General features: G+C 47.6%; 6 non-coding genes across 6 annotated transcripts; 2 read left to right on the top strand and 4 right to left on the bottom strand.

The window, feature by feature from the left end:
• Window positions 1-9,458: 9,458 nt before the first annotated feature.
• TRNAW-CCA (transfer RNA tryptophan (anticodon CCA)) lies at window positions 9,459-9,530 on the bottom strand. Its single transcript has one exon. It is a non-coding gene; the product is annotated as a tRNA-Trp (tRNA).
• A 622-nt stretch (window positions 9,531-10,152) lies between these two features.
• Window positions 10,153-10,224, top strand: TRNAW-CCA (transfer RNA tryptophan (anticodon CCA)). Its single transcript has one exon. It is a non-coding gene; the product is annotated as a tRNA-Trp (tRNA).
• Window positions 10,225-11,077: 853 nt separating this feature from the next.
• On the top strand, window positions 11,078-11,150 carry TRNAR-ACG (transfer RNA arginine (anticodon ACG)). The gene has a single exon. It is a non-coding gene; the product is annotated as a tRNA-Arg (tRNA).
• A 681-nt stretch (window positions 11,151-11,831) lies between these two features.
• TRNAR-ACG (transfer RNA arginine (anticodon ACG)) lies at window positions 11,832-11,904 on the bottom strand. The gene has a single exon. It is a non-coding gene; the product is annotated as a tRNA-Arg (tRNA).
• Window positions 11,905-13,120: 1,216 nt separating this feature from the next.
• Window positions 13,121-13,193, bottom strand: TRNAR-ACG (transfer RNA arginine (anticodon ACG)). The gene has a single exon. It is a non-coding gene; the product is annotated as a tRNA-Arg (tRNA).
• Window positions 13,194-14,195: 1,002 nt separating this feature from the next.
• TRNAW-CCA (transfer RNA tryptophan (anticodon CCA)) lies at window positions 14,196-14,267 on the bottom strand. Its single transcript has one exon. It is a non-coding gene; the product is annotated as a tRNA-Trp (tRNA).
• Window positions 14,268-15,704: the final 1,437 nt, after the last annotated feature.

Here is a 15,704-nt window from a genome sequence, read left to right on the forward strand (position 1 = left end):
GGTGACTACTCTTTGCTGTCGCACGTTGTATTTGAACAAGCTGTGCTTGCTTTCAGGGCTGTAGTGTTTTCCACCTGTGGAACAGAATAAATCTACTACTCAAGCCAAATTCTTTAATTTCAGCAGTGCAAACTGCCATAGCACTCATAGATTTTACTGAACAACCTCATTTCTTGCAGAAGGAAATCAGACTTCTGGGAAATTGAGCAACATTTTAAGCCCTGCTAACACAGGCAGCCTGAAAATGTTATTCAGAGCAATAGAAAAATTCCATTACATTGGCTCCTGGTAAAAACAAAGACAAGTGCAAGCTGATTGCTTAAAACCAGGGCAAACTTGTATAAAACCCCTGAGGAGCAAAGCAATTTGTGCAGCACAGCAGTGGCCTGGGCTGGAGCACGGCAGCATGTGTGAGGAGCTGTGTCCCATGGTAGTCAGGGCCAGGAAGGAGTCATGAAGATCATGGAATGGTTTGGGTTGGAAGGGAGCTTAAAGACCATCTGGTTCCAGACCTCTTCTGAATGTTAACTTCCAGGCATGGGAACTCAAGGAGTTGTAGGTACCTGCCTTAGAGGTATTAGGTATTAGGGAGATTTTACTTGAAACCCCATGCAAGAATACTGCAATGCAAATAAGACACGAAAGATTCCATGAGAATATTGGTAGTAAATGAAAAGGAAGACATGTATGGCATTAAAAAAACACATTTCCCTTTGAGATGGGGAAGAAATGGGCAGCTTTTAATAGTAGAAGCTCCCTTACCTGGTACATCAGCAGATCTCTGTGCTATCATGAAGGATGAAATATATCAGAATAGTGCTCCCATTTACATTTATTTCTCACCATTTATTAACAGGCAACTTTATAAATCTGTAAGGTATGAATAGACAAAGTTCTGATGTTTGCAGTCCAATTTTGCTGAGTTTTGCCCTAGCAGCACAGCTTTCTAATGGTGATATTGCAAGCAAAATCCGAAACATTAAGTGGGGCCAGCCCTTGCAAACATCGACTCATCGTCATAAAGGAGCACGCAGTGCCTGAGTAGATTTCTCAGTCTTCTGCAAGGCAGGTATTTTTCTTCATTCTTCCCTTATTAGTTGACAAATGAGCTCCCATAGCAGTTCAGAATGAGCACCATGTGCAATGTTGATTGCTTTCTGCCTCAACATTTTCTTGAACACATTCTCTTAAGAACAACTTCAACAGTTAATGGCTAATAAAAAAGGGTTTTGGAATCTAAGAACTATAATACTTTGGAGAACGGTTATTTATAATGGGGTACTTGTATTTGAGACTGATAGGACTTTATTTTGCCATTTTAACTGTAAGTATGCCTTTAAAGCCGCACAGACATGTGGTTAGTTAGCAAAGTATATGTTTAAGTGATATTAAAACTAAATACATGTTAGCACATATTTCAGTATTTTCCTGGATTTTCCCTTACACTGCATGCAGAGTAATTTATGTTTGCCATGTTTGATCTTCCATTAATCAGTAGTAAGTTAATTAGTTATGATAATATGTTCTTTAATTGTGCCCTTTGTCTGATGCTTCCAAAAGTTAGCAAGCAAGAGGAAAGAACATAGACTGAAATCTTGCATTCATTTCACCATCATCACCATGTTCACACTGGGCAATTTTAGCCAACACTTCTGGATTTTCCTACTTTTGTAGCTGGCTAGTCTTCTGTTTTACAGTTTTCTCTGTAGGAAGTCAATGTAAATCAAATCTACAGCTCTTCCTTTTGCAGTGTAAGTTATGGGGTGTTTCTCTCCCACAGCTGACTGCAGATACCCGGTGGTAAGAAATATGCATTCTTTGAACTTCTGCCTGGAGAGCTACAGGTGAATCTGACATCCAGCCTGCTTCTCCATTGTATCTTACACAGATACACCGTGTCTTGTGTGAAGCATTCCCACGTGTGACTTGTCAGTTTAGTGGTTTATGCCATTTCACTTGGACCAAATGGGCGCACAAGGCTCAAAGCAAAGACCACCAGGCACATTTTACCTCTGATCTTCCACCAGTCCTCACGGTGCTTGTGATAGATACAATGCTCTTCTATTAGAGAAATTTCAGAGGAAGAGAGAAGTAGAGCAGAGCAGTGAGTGATTCCTGACATGAGAGATACTTCCCTGTATCACCGAAAAGGCAAAAGAGGAGGCTGGAGAGCCCCCTGCACGTAAGGTCTGGGGATGCTGCAATGCTGAGGTCTGGCAATGTAGTCAATTATTACCTGCCCTTGGTTTCTTTGATCTCAATCGCATGCGTCCTCATGTTGCAATCCATACAGTCAGTCAACATTAAATAGACCTTTACATAAAACCGCTGAAAATCAGCATAGAGAACGTAATGTCCTCTGTGGCTATAAAGCCCATACAAAAGGAATATTCCTCTGCAGAGATGATGGTGAGAAGGAATAATAACCAGTGTTTGAGAGGAAGTCTGGGAAGCAGGGTCACCTGTATGTTATCAAGAAAAGACTAGTACTTCTCTGGTGCTGCAGGATGAGTTTCCTGATCTGTCACACAGTGCTGATGCTGCTGGCATGATGCTTTTCCTAGAAGGAGCTGAGGCTTCTCTGTGGATGTTATCATCTGAAATAGCACAGAAGCTCTAATTTGAAGAATTATCATATAATCAGAGAATCAGCTAGGTCAGAAAAGACCTTTAAGATCATCGAGGCCAACCTTCATTGTGCAGTTGATGATAAAATAAAACACCAGAAGTGTTTTCATTAGACAGTGAGCAGTGTCTAAATGCTTCCCTCTGTGCAGCAGCAAAACATTGGTTCCTATGGTGCATTGGGCAGATTTCTGTTGACTTGGGCACCATCATCATCAAAAATAAAACCACTGGAGCTCCCCTGGCTCTTGTGAGGCAGGAAGCTGCTAATGCTGCAGCCACAAGAATTGGAATCATACAGAACGGACAGGTCAGAGTGGCACTGACCTTCACCTGCATAAGCACGCTTGTTTTCATGTGTAATAGACAAGTTCGTTGTGTCTGCTACATCCAAGATGTCATTATAAGCTATCAAGTTGCAGCTAGTCCAGTTGGTAGAGTCTGAACAGTGATTCAGCTGACTTCTTTGCGTCTGCACAAATTAAACAGCGTCAGGATGCGATCACTGAAAATTGATCATCCACAGTATTAACTTAAAAGAACAGCTCTGTCAGTTTTGGCCTCTGCCAAAAATTCCTGTGCTGTTTCAATGATCAGTCCTGGCTAGGAACTATTCAAGTAGAGTCTGATGTGGTCACCTTGTTTGGGAGGCTAAGACAGTTGTACAGTATGGGTCACACCATGCCATAGGATCTCCGGAGCTGGATAGAGGCACTGTTACTAGTACAGAAGACAGCTTTACAGTCTGTATTTGAAACTCATCATATCACAGGCACTCATATTTGGCTGGTTTTGCTCCAATTGCAAACAAGCCCTTAAAAAAGTGCTCTGGCAACCACCATCCTTCCCCTACCCATAGAACATCTATCTTGGATGCCTCCTTGTCTTGCTGCTAGAAACAATTCGGGATTAAGACAAACATCTTCTACATCGGTGTCCTGATTAAAGTTTGGAGTTGCATAGGGCTTCTTCACTGTGCCTGTCTCTACTTGGGTGCCACCATCACCAAAGGAAATCACAGTGATCAGGTGCTTGTAAGAGACGTCTAAATCCCATGCTGAAAGTCAACCATTGCAGATCTCTACTTGGACACATAACACACAGTGGAGGATAATACTAAAAGAGAACGTATCACCAATCTAACAAACAACATATGTTCATGGAGTTATAAAAGATGACTTGAAGTATAACCCTCTAAAGAACAAAGAAAACAAGCTACCCAGAGGAGTCCCTTATAATAAACACCTAGTTACTTCAATTCATTTAGTTACTTCATTTCTAGCTCTCTGAAAAGCAGCTCACAACTTCTAAGGCCAATATCACAGTTAAACCCCGGTTACGTAAACCATGACATAAACAAGTACATAATCAATTTCCGATGAGCTAATCAGTGCATTGTGTAATGCACATGGGGGCTGGAGGTGTGTGTGGTATTTGCTGTCTACCACCCAGTGAGCTACATCTGCTGAGGATGGGAAAAGAAGGGGCAGTGCCTGGCTGGAGACTAGGAGCTCTTTCCTTGAGCCTTCATCACCAAGATGTTTGCTTCCCAGTTTCTAGTTTAGGACCAGTTTCAGTTAATTTTCTTGCTGGAACTGCACCTTTTGTGAGCTGAAAACATCTCAGTATATGACTATACCATTTCTTGGGAGGCAGAGGCAGGACTACAAGCATCTCCTTGATATCTGCTGTCCCTTAAATATCTCCTTGAGATAAGCATCTATCAGGTAAGCCTCTGGGTGCACCATGTAAATCTGCTCTCTGCTTCATCTCCCCATCCGTGGATGGTGTTTCCTCACCACTCTGATCTCCATGACTCTGATCCCCTTGATGAAGGATGAGGCTTGGCCCAGTCTTAGCTGGGAGCAGGACCGATCTGCAGCATCCGCGGAAGCCAGCTCGAGAGAGTCTGTCAGCAGGAAAGGGAAGCCGCTGAGTTGTTAGTTTTTGAGCTGCCTTGTTCACAGACACACTGATAGGGCACGAGCCAATCTGATTTTCACCTGCTGAAGTTGACAAAAAGCTCAAGGCCGTTTGCAGTCACCCAACCCCGCAGCAGCTAAAAGGGTCACTTCCAGCCTTCTGCATAAAGGTCTCCACAGAGCAACCCACGGCTCATAGCTCCTGCTTCCCTGTGCATGACTTTGCTGGGAAACCATGCATTTAACAGCAGCACCTCACCCCCGCCTCCAAGGGTGGGATTCCTCCTGGGTAATGAGCCAGACACTACCAGGAAAATGACCTTTGGAGAGGCCAACGCTTGCTAACAGCATTAAAGGCTGCATTTCTCAAGAGCCCTCTGTACTCTTTCCATGCCCACGCCTTTGCAGGGGGTGTAAAACAGGCTCACCCACACTTCACCCTCATCTCCAGCCCTTCAGAGGGGCAATGTGAATGGTTTTGTGGGTGTTGGTGCAAAGATCATATGTAAAGGTTTGGCCTTGGTAAGGAATTACAAAAGTATAACAAAAAATCTGACCCCTTATCAATGCAAAAATATGTCACCCCTGCACAGGCAAGCCCCATAGATCACTGTTCTTTAGGTACAACTTGCAATGCAGAATCTCCTGGGCTGCCTAGTCATCATCTGAAGCTATGAATAACATATAACATATTTAGCCTTAAAACCTGTGTTTTCTTCTCTTTTTGACTCCTTCCATTGGATTGGGGTGGAAGGATGGATAATGAACAGGGGAAGTTTGGTATGCCGGAAGTCATTCTGGCATAGCTTCCTGTGTGCTGATGGAGTCTGGTCTTGGGTGGTGGTGGAGCTAGTCCAACAGTGGACAGAATGATGTTGCCAGAGGAAGGACGGGGAGGTTAGTTGTGTCAGTTATTCAACTAAAGATGATGGGGACCATTCCTAAGGCAGCTAGGATGCCATTCATAAGCTATGAATGGCCACATCCATAAACTCTTTCACCCTGCAGAACAAGATGGCTGAATTAAAACTCTCTATTGAGAATGGTCCCATGCCAACCCCTAGCTGTGCCCAGGGATAGTTTGGGTTGGTGCTAGTTGGCCTGGGCACAAACTGTGCCCAGGTTAGCTGATTTTATAGAGACATGGTCCTGTACCTCTGCCCCAAAACTCATTTACTTGCCAACATGGACATGATGCTGCACCGGGGAATTTTCCTATGGATGTTCTCAAAAGAGAGGGTGGATAAAACCTTTGCCTCTCTCCTTCCTCACCACTTATTTCCCCTGCCCCAAAGCACTCATCAGTTATGCTGGGATACTATTTGTCCCAAAGCTGTTGCAATCACACCACAAATAAGTGAAATATCTGGCTTTACCCCTACAAACTAATTGTCCCTTTAGATAGATACAACAGTTCTTATTTGATCAGCCATTTTACCAGTATAAAGGATATCAGCCTTGTGTAGTGATTTAGTTGCAAGAACAGGTTTGAGTACAGAAATATGATTTAAAATCTGAGAAGCATAAAGGAAGGAAGCAAGCAAGCAAGCGAACAGTGGGACAAAACCCCATTTGTCAGGCAGCTCCTGTTCATACATAAGTGACAAAATGCTATGGAAAAGATACAAAGGGAAGAAAATCTAGTTGATTTTCCATGCACAAAAGCCTAAGAAGCAGCTGCTCATCTTCCACTGGCACAAGCCCTGTGGAAAGAATGTGCTGATAGAACAACACAGCCCTAAGATCAGGCATCAATGAAAAGTGTACTGCTAATAGCAAAATGAGAAGGTCTGCCAGGTCTTTCAGATGGGGGAACTAATGTTACCCAGAAACACTGCGTCTGGATGGCTTTCCCCCAGCCTTTCTTAAGTTGTATAAAGCAGGGAGCTCACCCTGCTGGGGAAATAGCTAAACAGTGGATTTTGCCTTTTATACCTGATGTAGACCTGTAAATAAATGTCCTGTGGACTGGAACAGTGAGACTTTTATAGACAGCTTTCCATGCCTTGTTAATCGTGATGCCCTTTGTGCTGGAATTTGGTAGTCTCTCTTCTACCCTATCTGGTACCTGGGCAGGCCCTTCCCTAGGGGCAAGTCACCAACTGGAAAAGGAAATCAAGGCACAAAGAGAAACAAGCAGAAGCTTGATCAGAGAAAACAAGATAAACAAAGCTTGGGATTTAGATCTTAATAAATTTCTTCATCACTTCTCCAGCGGCCATTTTATAGGTGATATACATAGTGAAGGAAAAAGAGGCTGAAGTCCATATTACTGGCACTGGTGCCTAGGAATTAGCCTCCCTTCACAAACAGGAGTATCTCTCTCCTTCAAAATGTCCAGCAGAACACAAATGACCTTGCCTTGATCACTAGCAGGGAGATGTGACCTTGTCCCCAACTTAGACACTGAACCTTGAATCAACAGGATGGAGGGAAATGAAAATGAAACTTCCAGTGCAGTCGTGTGATTGTGTTAGAAGTGAGCACAGCCCAGTGGCACAGGAGAGGCACAGATGCTTATCCAGCCAGGGAAAATCCTTGCTGCCTGATGTAGCACTCTTCTATATATAATGTAATAAGTTTCTGTAATCATTTTCAGGAGAAACAGACAATCCAGAGCTGGACCCATCTGGCACTGTGAACAGGGATCCCAACTCAGGGGAGCTGGGCTTGTGCTCACGGGCCCTCCTCACATGTCCTCCTCTGCTCAAGCTGGTTGTATGTCAATATTTAAAGTAAAACACTTCACGTAACAGACCTCAGTAGGACTGATCACAATTTTCCATAACTGGATTTTCATTGGGATATGAAGTCATATGTGAAACAGCATTTATTATAAGGATTTACAGTTTTATGGAACATTTTAAAGCCTCTCACACCTTCCCATTTGATATTGCCTCAAAGGTTTCCGCAAGTTAGAGTGTTCTAACTAGAATAATTCAGACAGTCTAAAGACTGTGAAATAATCTGATTATAAAGTAACCTATGATAGATTCCCTTGCACGGGAGACTTCAAGTTCTACTGCCTAGTAAACCACCCCTTTGATTAAACCCCATCAGCAGCCAGCCCTTGCCTATATTGTGACCCAAGTCACTCCTGCTTTAAAACAACAAAAGGCTTTAAAAAGTCTGTAAAGTTCAGCCCGTTGAAGGGTGAGGATAATTGCAAATCTCAGTGTACTTTATGAAATGTAAAACCTGTTCCTGTTGGCTGCAGTGAAAATAATGCTTCTAAGCAGAAGTGCTCCAGAATAATACTTCTTACCCGATACCGGTCTTTCAAGAGTGTGATAAAAGCATCTAACAATTTATACTAGATTGGGTTTTTTCAGCTGTGGAAGATCTGCAAGAGGAAATACCTGAGTTTTTTTCTTTTCAGAGAAGTCAAAAGGGCAGAAAATCACAGCACAGCGCCAGAGCGGTGGCATAAATCTTGCCCCGGTTCAGCAGCTGTGGGAATGCACTCAGCACGTACAGGGTTTGCGATGCGCAGGTTCTACCCGCAGTGTTTTCCCCACGGCACAGCTATGTGCATTCGGTGTACAACGAGGTGATCTCTCCCCTGCCTTTGGATGCTTTTGGATCCTGACTTGCTTTAGGAAGAGCCAAGGATCTTGGCAGTGAGGTGGCGACATCTGGAGGACAGCCAGCCGCCGGCTACATCCTCTGCTCGCTCAACCCGGCAGTGACACGCCCGGAGTTTTGGGACATGGGCAGGGACTCCTAGGTCTGTGTTCATCGGAGAAGTGAGAGTGGGAGTCACCAACGGACTGACATTCGGTTTTAATGCCTTCTGTCTGTGGCTGCGATTCCCAGACAATATCGGACTGAGGGCATCTCCAGGGCTCTCCAGAGCTGTAATGCCTGGTTTTGGGATGGCCTGAGCCCCACGGGTCTCTATTTTTCCCTCTGTCCCCACCCCCCAAACCACTTGTGGATGGTGTCAAGCAAGCTATGGGCAGAAAGGGGGTTTTCCAGGGCTGTGTCCAGGTAGGCTTTTCATTAAGCTTCCTGTTTATGACTTAAAATTCACCCTTAAAGAGCATTTAAAAGAGTTCAACTACTTTTATTGAATTATAACTCATATAAGGTCATTCCCAGAGCTTCGAGTCTCTTTGTTTTTCTGGTCCTCCATCTTCTCTGTCCATCTCACCAAGAAATGCATGGGAAACCAGGAAGAGAATAAGTAGAGAGTTATAACCCCTGATGGCTAGTCCTGACAGCCTGGTTTTGGTTCCCCACAGTTGGATGTTGCAACAGAATCAACAAAAAGACACTGACGCAGTGAAGCAAGTCCGCCACTAAGGTGGTGGGGATGTAGTAGTCGAGATGTGAGGAGAGGTGGAAAGAATTGGGTATATTCAACCTGAGGAAGAATATGCAAAAGGCTTTTATCCCAACCTTCAATCACCTGACAAACAGCAGGGTGTACAGCAGATGGACCTTTCTCAGAGTGCACAGTGATAAGATGGGAGGCAAAACACCCAAAAAGCAATATGAGAACATGTTGTCACAGGGTGCCATGCCTGCAAGGGCCCATGCTGCAACAGATAATGTGCCCTGCCATGGATCGGGAGACTGAGGGCTGGGCTTTTTGTAGAAGGACACATCTGGAATAGGATGCCCTTGCCCAGGAAGGGTATTGGGACCAAGAGAAGCTGTACACAGTCATGGAGCCAGAGCTGGAATGTCCATTAATCCTGTCTCCTTTGTAGACATAGGATGAGGGAAGGCTGAAGCGATCCAGAAACTACCTAACAAGGGTCCAGCAAGGAAAGACTACTCTGCACAGTTACTACATGGTGCAGTTACTGCCCTTCACCAGGGCTATGGGTTACACAGTGGGAAGGCAAAAATAATTGCCAAGGAGATGCCCGTCTCACAGCGAGACCCCATGGGAGGTGGACATTCTGACCCCGGTGTGATTTGAACACACAGCCTTCTGATCTGGAGTCAGACGCGCTACCATTGCGCCACGAGGTCAGGGCTGGGACAGATCCTGCCCAAACATCATCCTGGATTTTATGGACATGGGTGTTCTCTGAAGGAAGGGGAGGAGCACCTCGACACTTGCCTTGCTAAGCCCGCAAGAAGGGCTCTAAATGAGCTGTTTCAGAGGAGGAAGGCCAAAATGTGACCATTGCCCAGAGCAGCCCTGTAGGACCTCTCCTAGTAGAAAGATGCTCCTGAGCTTGGTGTCTCTAGAGGGGCAGGAAGGATTACGTCCAGCCACCTCCCTGGAGTGAGACACCCCATGTATCTGGTAGATGCACAGCACCCACCTCAACCTTTGTGACAGGAAGGACCATCATGCAGTTTGACATCCTGGCTGGGGTCACCTTCCCCACAGAAGGAGACGGAGTGTGCTCTGGGTTCAGCTGCCCCCACATGCCCTGGACCCATGCTGTTTATTCTGCACCTCTGCCCCATGGGCTTTTCCCCCAAGCAGGGTCATCATGCTGTGGACATCACTTGCGTGCCCTCTCCTATAGGGGTGGCCCCGTATCCTCTGCCTCCCATAACCCTTCTCCTAGGGTCCCCATGGAGAGGACACCCCCACCGCCCAGGCCAGGGTCCGTGCTGGGGACCCACACACCCCCACCCTGACCTCGTGGCGCAAGGGCAGCGCGTCTGACTCCAGATCAGAAGGTTGTGTGTTCGAATCACACTGGGGTCAGCCTTGGGGCACCACTGGACACCCTCTGCATTCACCCTGCGTGAGGGGCAGGGTTCTGTGATGCACTGGCCAACTCCTGATGAGGAAATGTGATGCCCAGAGCTTTCCTTTCAGTCAGCTGTGGTTCTGAGCTGGCTGGAGATTATGGATCATGACTGTAGCTGAGGCCAATGCTGGGAGGTGTTGTGGTGGGTGTCTGCTGCCGTTTTCCCTCATCAAGAAGCAGAAGGAAGTTAATTCTTCCTCAGGGAACTGCAAGAAGTTTCATAACTGCAAGCTCAGGCACTCCTGGGGGACCTGGCCTTACACTAAGGCAATATTTGCCTGGGAGGGTAACATGTGGTGGTAAGAAGGAGGATCTGGGGAGCTCCCGTCTGCTCAGCCTCACCTCAGAGCCCACACAAAGGCTATGGAAGGAACACTCCTGAAAGGCATGCCCAAATGAAGGAAGGACTGGAAATGACCAGAAGCAGTGACCACGGGTAAACCAAGGGAAGATGACTCTTGGCAGTGTGATAGTGTTCTTTGGACACATTACTTCCTGGGCAGTCAGCAGGACACCAGGGAACATCGTTTGTCTTGACATTGGTTCGGCCTCTGACAGGGTCCCCCAGACATGTCAGTGTAGCAGGACACAGGGACACAGCGCCTAAGCTCAGTGCCAAGGTAAAGCAAAGTGGCTGCAGCAGGGAGTAGAGGGGGTTGTGCCAGCAGCTGGCCGTCCAGCTGGCTTTCGTCACTGCCTCATGTTGCACTGGGTGTCGTTTGGTGTCTTAGTGATGGGCGCAGAGCATGCTCTGCAGGATGAAGGATGCTGAGCGCCTGGCCGGGCCATGGGGATGGTGAGGGGCAGGGGCCAGTGGCGCAATGGACAACGCGCCTGACTACGGATCAGGAGATTGCAGGTTCGACTCCTGCCTGGCTCAATGCTTTTAGCCTGGCCACGGCTCCTCCTGCTCTCTCCTTCATCCCTGCCTGGGGCTTTCTGCACGGCAAAAGTGCTGGGGTGTCCTCTTGCCCTGCAGGAAGGGAAGAGGTTCTCCAGACCTTATGGCAGAGCTGGGGCACAACAGCACATCCCACAGCAGAATGAAGATGCCTCCTGAACTGCTCCCCTGTAGGCTGGACAGACCCAGCCCTCAGGCTGTCCTGGCACATCACGTGCTCTGGTCCCCAACCATCTTTGAGGGTCACATTGGTCTTGCTGCTGTTTGTCAGTGCCTTGCTAAGTTCTGCACTCAACTTCAATGAGCACGGCCAGTAGAGCTGCACTGTCTTGTCCTGTCACAGATGCAGTATATTGTGTTTGCCTTTGCTGAACTGACATGTGAGGTCTCTAGTCCAAATTTTTACTCAACTTATGACATTCAGATCAGTGCCCTGCCTGCTTGAACTCTGAATACTCCAAGGATGTAGAGTCTACAGCCTCCCTCAGTGATTTGCCACCCTCATGATGGAAGTTTCTTTGGCAAGGGAAGATATTGTTGTGCAGGAAGTCCAACAAGAAGGGAGAAATGCCAGGCAAAGGCAGTCCACTGTGGATAAAGAGGTGGCCTTTGCTACAGGCCACCATCAATACAATGGCCAGGCTGTGGGCAGAAAAATGGCGAGCCAGGCAGGAGTCGAACCTGCAATCTCCTGATCCGTAGTCAGGCGCGTTATCCATTGCGCCACTGGCCCTCCTTGAGCTGGGCTGGGGGGGGCTTCCCATTGCTAGATGGGCTTTCTGAGAGGTGCAGGGGAGGCTGCAATAGGATTTAGTTAAGCACAGATCAAACAGGTTACAGAGATCCCTGGAAGGCAGGTGATCTAATCCCCTGCTCAGAGCATTAAAGTCATTGACATTGGGTCATTCTGTTAGTCAATATCTGAACACCTCCAAGGATGAACGTCTCCGTCCTCCCTGGGACCCTGTTCTAATGTGTGACCTCTGATGTGTGACATTTTTTTCCTACCATCTAATAGAGATGTTTCTTGATATAATGTGATTTTTGTTGCGCTTCATCCCCCATGTCCATAAGAAAAGACTGGCTCCACTTTCTCTGTAGGCACACATAGCATAAAACAAGGTTATAATCCTTCCTCAACCTATTCTTCTCTGTATTATAGAAACCTACCTCCCTAGGCCACTCCTCATCTGGGACTCCACCACCTTCTCATCTGGAGGACCATCGCTGGGACTTAATGAAGTCTGCACATGTCTTTCTTGCCGTGGAGATCACAAAGCTGGACACGATAGGGCAATCCCCCATATCAGTACAGGCTGGGGGACAAAGGGATTGAGAGCGGCCCTGCAGGGAAGGACTTGTGGGTACTGGTGGAGGGAAAACTGGACATGACCCGACAGTGTGCGCTCACAGCCCAGAAAGCCAGAGGGACTTTTTAAAGGGCATGTAGGGACAGGACACCAGGGATAGGCCAGAATCTCCCATTTTAATGTATACCTATTGTCTCTCAACCTCTGATAATGAAACACTATAAAGCACTTGGCTTGATGACCTCCTCAAAGATACCGGAAGGTTTCTATCAGGTACTCATTGGAGCCTCCTCTTCCATTGGCCAAATAAACCCAGTTTCCATGGCTTGTCCTCATACAGCAAATGCTATATTTTGATGGCCCTCCACTATACTTGTTCCAGATGACAAATGTTCTCAAATTGGTGGCCCCAAAGCTCTATGCAGTATTCCCAGTATGGAAGACGAGTAAACTGTGGGAGTAGAGTAATGTCAGCAGTGAGTAGAGTGATGAGACAAGGGGCCCAGCTCTGCCATAAGGTCTGGAAAACCTCTTCCCTTCCTGCAGGGCAAGAGGACACCCCAGCACTTTTGCCGTGCAGAAAGCCCCAGGCAGGGATGAAGGAGGGAGCAGGAGGAGCCGTGGCCAGGCTAAAAGCATTGAGCCAGGCAGGAGTCGAACCTGCAATCTCCTGATCCGTAGTCAGGCGCGTTGTCCATTGCGCCACTGGCCCCTGCCCCTCACCATCCCCATGGCCCGGCCAGGCGCTCAGCATCCTTCATCCTGCAGAGCATGCTCTGCGCCCATCACTAAGACACCAAACGACACCCAGTGCAACATGAGGCAGTGACGAAAGCCAGCTGGACGGCCAGCTGCTGGCACAACCCCCTCTACTCCCTGCTGCAGCCACTTTGCTTTACCTTGGCACTGAGCTTAGGCGCTGTGTCCCTGTGTCCTGCTACACTGACATGTCTGGGGGACCCTGTCAGAGGCCGAACCAATGTCAAGACAAACGATGTTCCCTGGTGTCCTGCTGACTGCCCAGGAAGTAATGTGTCCAAAGAACACTATCACACTGCCAAGAGTCATCTTCCCTTGGTTTATCCGTGGTCACTGCTTCTGGTCATTTCCAGTCCTTCCTTCATTTGGGCATGCCTTTCAGGAGTGTTCCTTCCATAGCCTTTGTGTGGGCTCTGAGGTGAGGCTGAGCAGACGACAGCTCCCCAGATCCTCCTTCTTGCTGTTCTTGAAAAACTTCTCCTGCTGTTCATCACAATCCTGCCTCTGTTTCTCTAACCCTACGCTGAACGATTGTCCTTCAGCCCCTCCAGAAATGCCCTGGGCTGAGTGTACCACCACGTGTTACCCTCCCAGGCAAATATTGCCTGAGGGTAACTTCAGGTCCCCCAGGAGTGACTGAACTTGCAGCCTTGAAGCTTCTTGCATTTCCCTAAGGAAGAATTCACTTCCTTATTGATGAGGGAAAACAGCAGCAGACAGCCACCACAACACCTCCCAGCACTGGCCTCTGCTATGGTCCTGATCCATAATCTCCAACCAGCACATCACTACACTTGGCAGAAAGAAAAGCTCTGGGCATCACCTTTTCTCCTTCAGCCACTCTCAAGGTGCCCCCCTGTAGCTGTCGTATGCCTCGCAGAGCCCGGCCCCTCACACAAGCCAACCCCCAGAAAAGCAGGGTGAATGCAGAGGGTGTCCAGGGGTGCCCCAAGGCTGACCCCGGTGTGATTCGAACACACAACCTTCTGATCTGGAGTCAGACGCGCTGCCCTTGCGCCACGAGGTCAGGGTGGAGGTGTGTGGGTCCCCAGCACGGACCCTGCCCTGGGCAGTGGGGGAGTCCTCTCTATGGGGACCACCCCTTGGGTGTCCAGGCACCCCAAAAAACACTGTAGCTGTAGAGGGGAAGAGGTAACCTGAGGAGAGAGCAGCCAAAGGCTTTCTGCAGTGAGGAGTCCAGGCTGCAGGATGAACGTGCAGGGTGGGATGGGGTGATCTGCAGGCTCAGGCACAGCTCCTTAGGGATGCTGTGATGTAAGAATGGCAGTCCAGGGCACAATACAGAGAAGGGACGTGGTCCCCGCCTGCAGCACAGCCCGAGGTTGGCTTTGGGCATATACCCAGAAAAGGTCATGTAGAGTGTTAAGAGCAGACAGTCTTTGGGCTTGGTCCAGCCAGAGCTGGACACTACAGCTCCTGATGTCCTGCCACAGCCACAGACTTGTGTCGACTCATAGTGGCAGCTGGACCTTCTACAAGGAAGGGAAGATGTCCCACCAGTGCAAGCAGGGTCCACTGACAGTGTAGGCAAAGTTCACTGCTAGCTCTGGCTGCCCATCCCTTTCCTCATGGGTGGTTAGTGCAAGGTTGTCACGGACAGAGATGTCAGAGAGGAAGTGAAACCTTCCTTCTACATCCCCAGCTCCATGCCAACCCCAGAATCATGAAGGAAGCTTCTCTCTACAAGTCCATCTGGGGCAAGGACAAGCTGTGGGCACATATAGGCAGGGGCCAGCAGTGCAACGGACAAAGTGCCAGGAGAACCCCATCTGGCTCCTGCCCACAGCCTGGCCACGGTGGAGGTGGTGGGGATCAGGCTGCCCCGGTATCCTTTGGAAGTGGTGGGTAAGCGGCCTTGGGTTCTGTCCTGCCTCTGGCTTACCCCCTCTCTCTGCCACGTATTGTGCCAGCAATAAGCCATTTTTCTATCAGAAATCCATCAGGCATTTTTCTTGAACACAGTTATTGTTACACCTCATTGTTCCCCACTGCCATACCTTAGGCTTTATATCACAAATTCTGACACCTTTGCAGTTCCTGTTTGCCCCACAGCCCATATTAAAAACCTTGGAGTTAGAGCTCCGACACTGTTATTAACATCTCTTTCCTTTTAGAGAAAATAAACTATTTAAGTATACACATTTGTGATGCAGCGCTGAATCTATTGTTGTTATTAAGAAAGATCCGTTTCAGGAAAATCCTTGAAAAAGGACAAAAAAAAATTGAGAAAAATTGAGAAAATGGTTTGCAAATACAAATAAAAATTACAGAACTCGAATGAGGAATCACACAACTGACAGTTCAATAGATGTGTTTATTTTCTCCTGCAGATACAGTTATCTAGTTATGCTAAATACAGTTTGCTTGTATTGCATACCCAGTGAGCTACTTCCCCACCATCTGTGAGTACCGTGTATAAATACATGAGATGTACAATACTTAC

Source organism: Lathamus discolor, chromosome 5, assembly GCF_037157495.1.
Source record: "Lathamus discolor isolate bLatDis1 chromosome 5, bLatDis1.hap1, whole genome shotgun sequence".
Classification (NCBI taxonomy): Eukaryota; Metazoa; Chordata; class Aves; order Psittaciformes; family Psittacidae; genus Lathamus; species Lathamus discolor.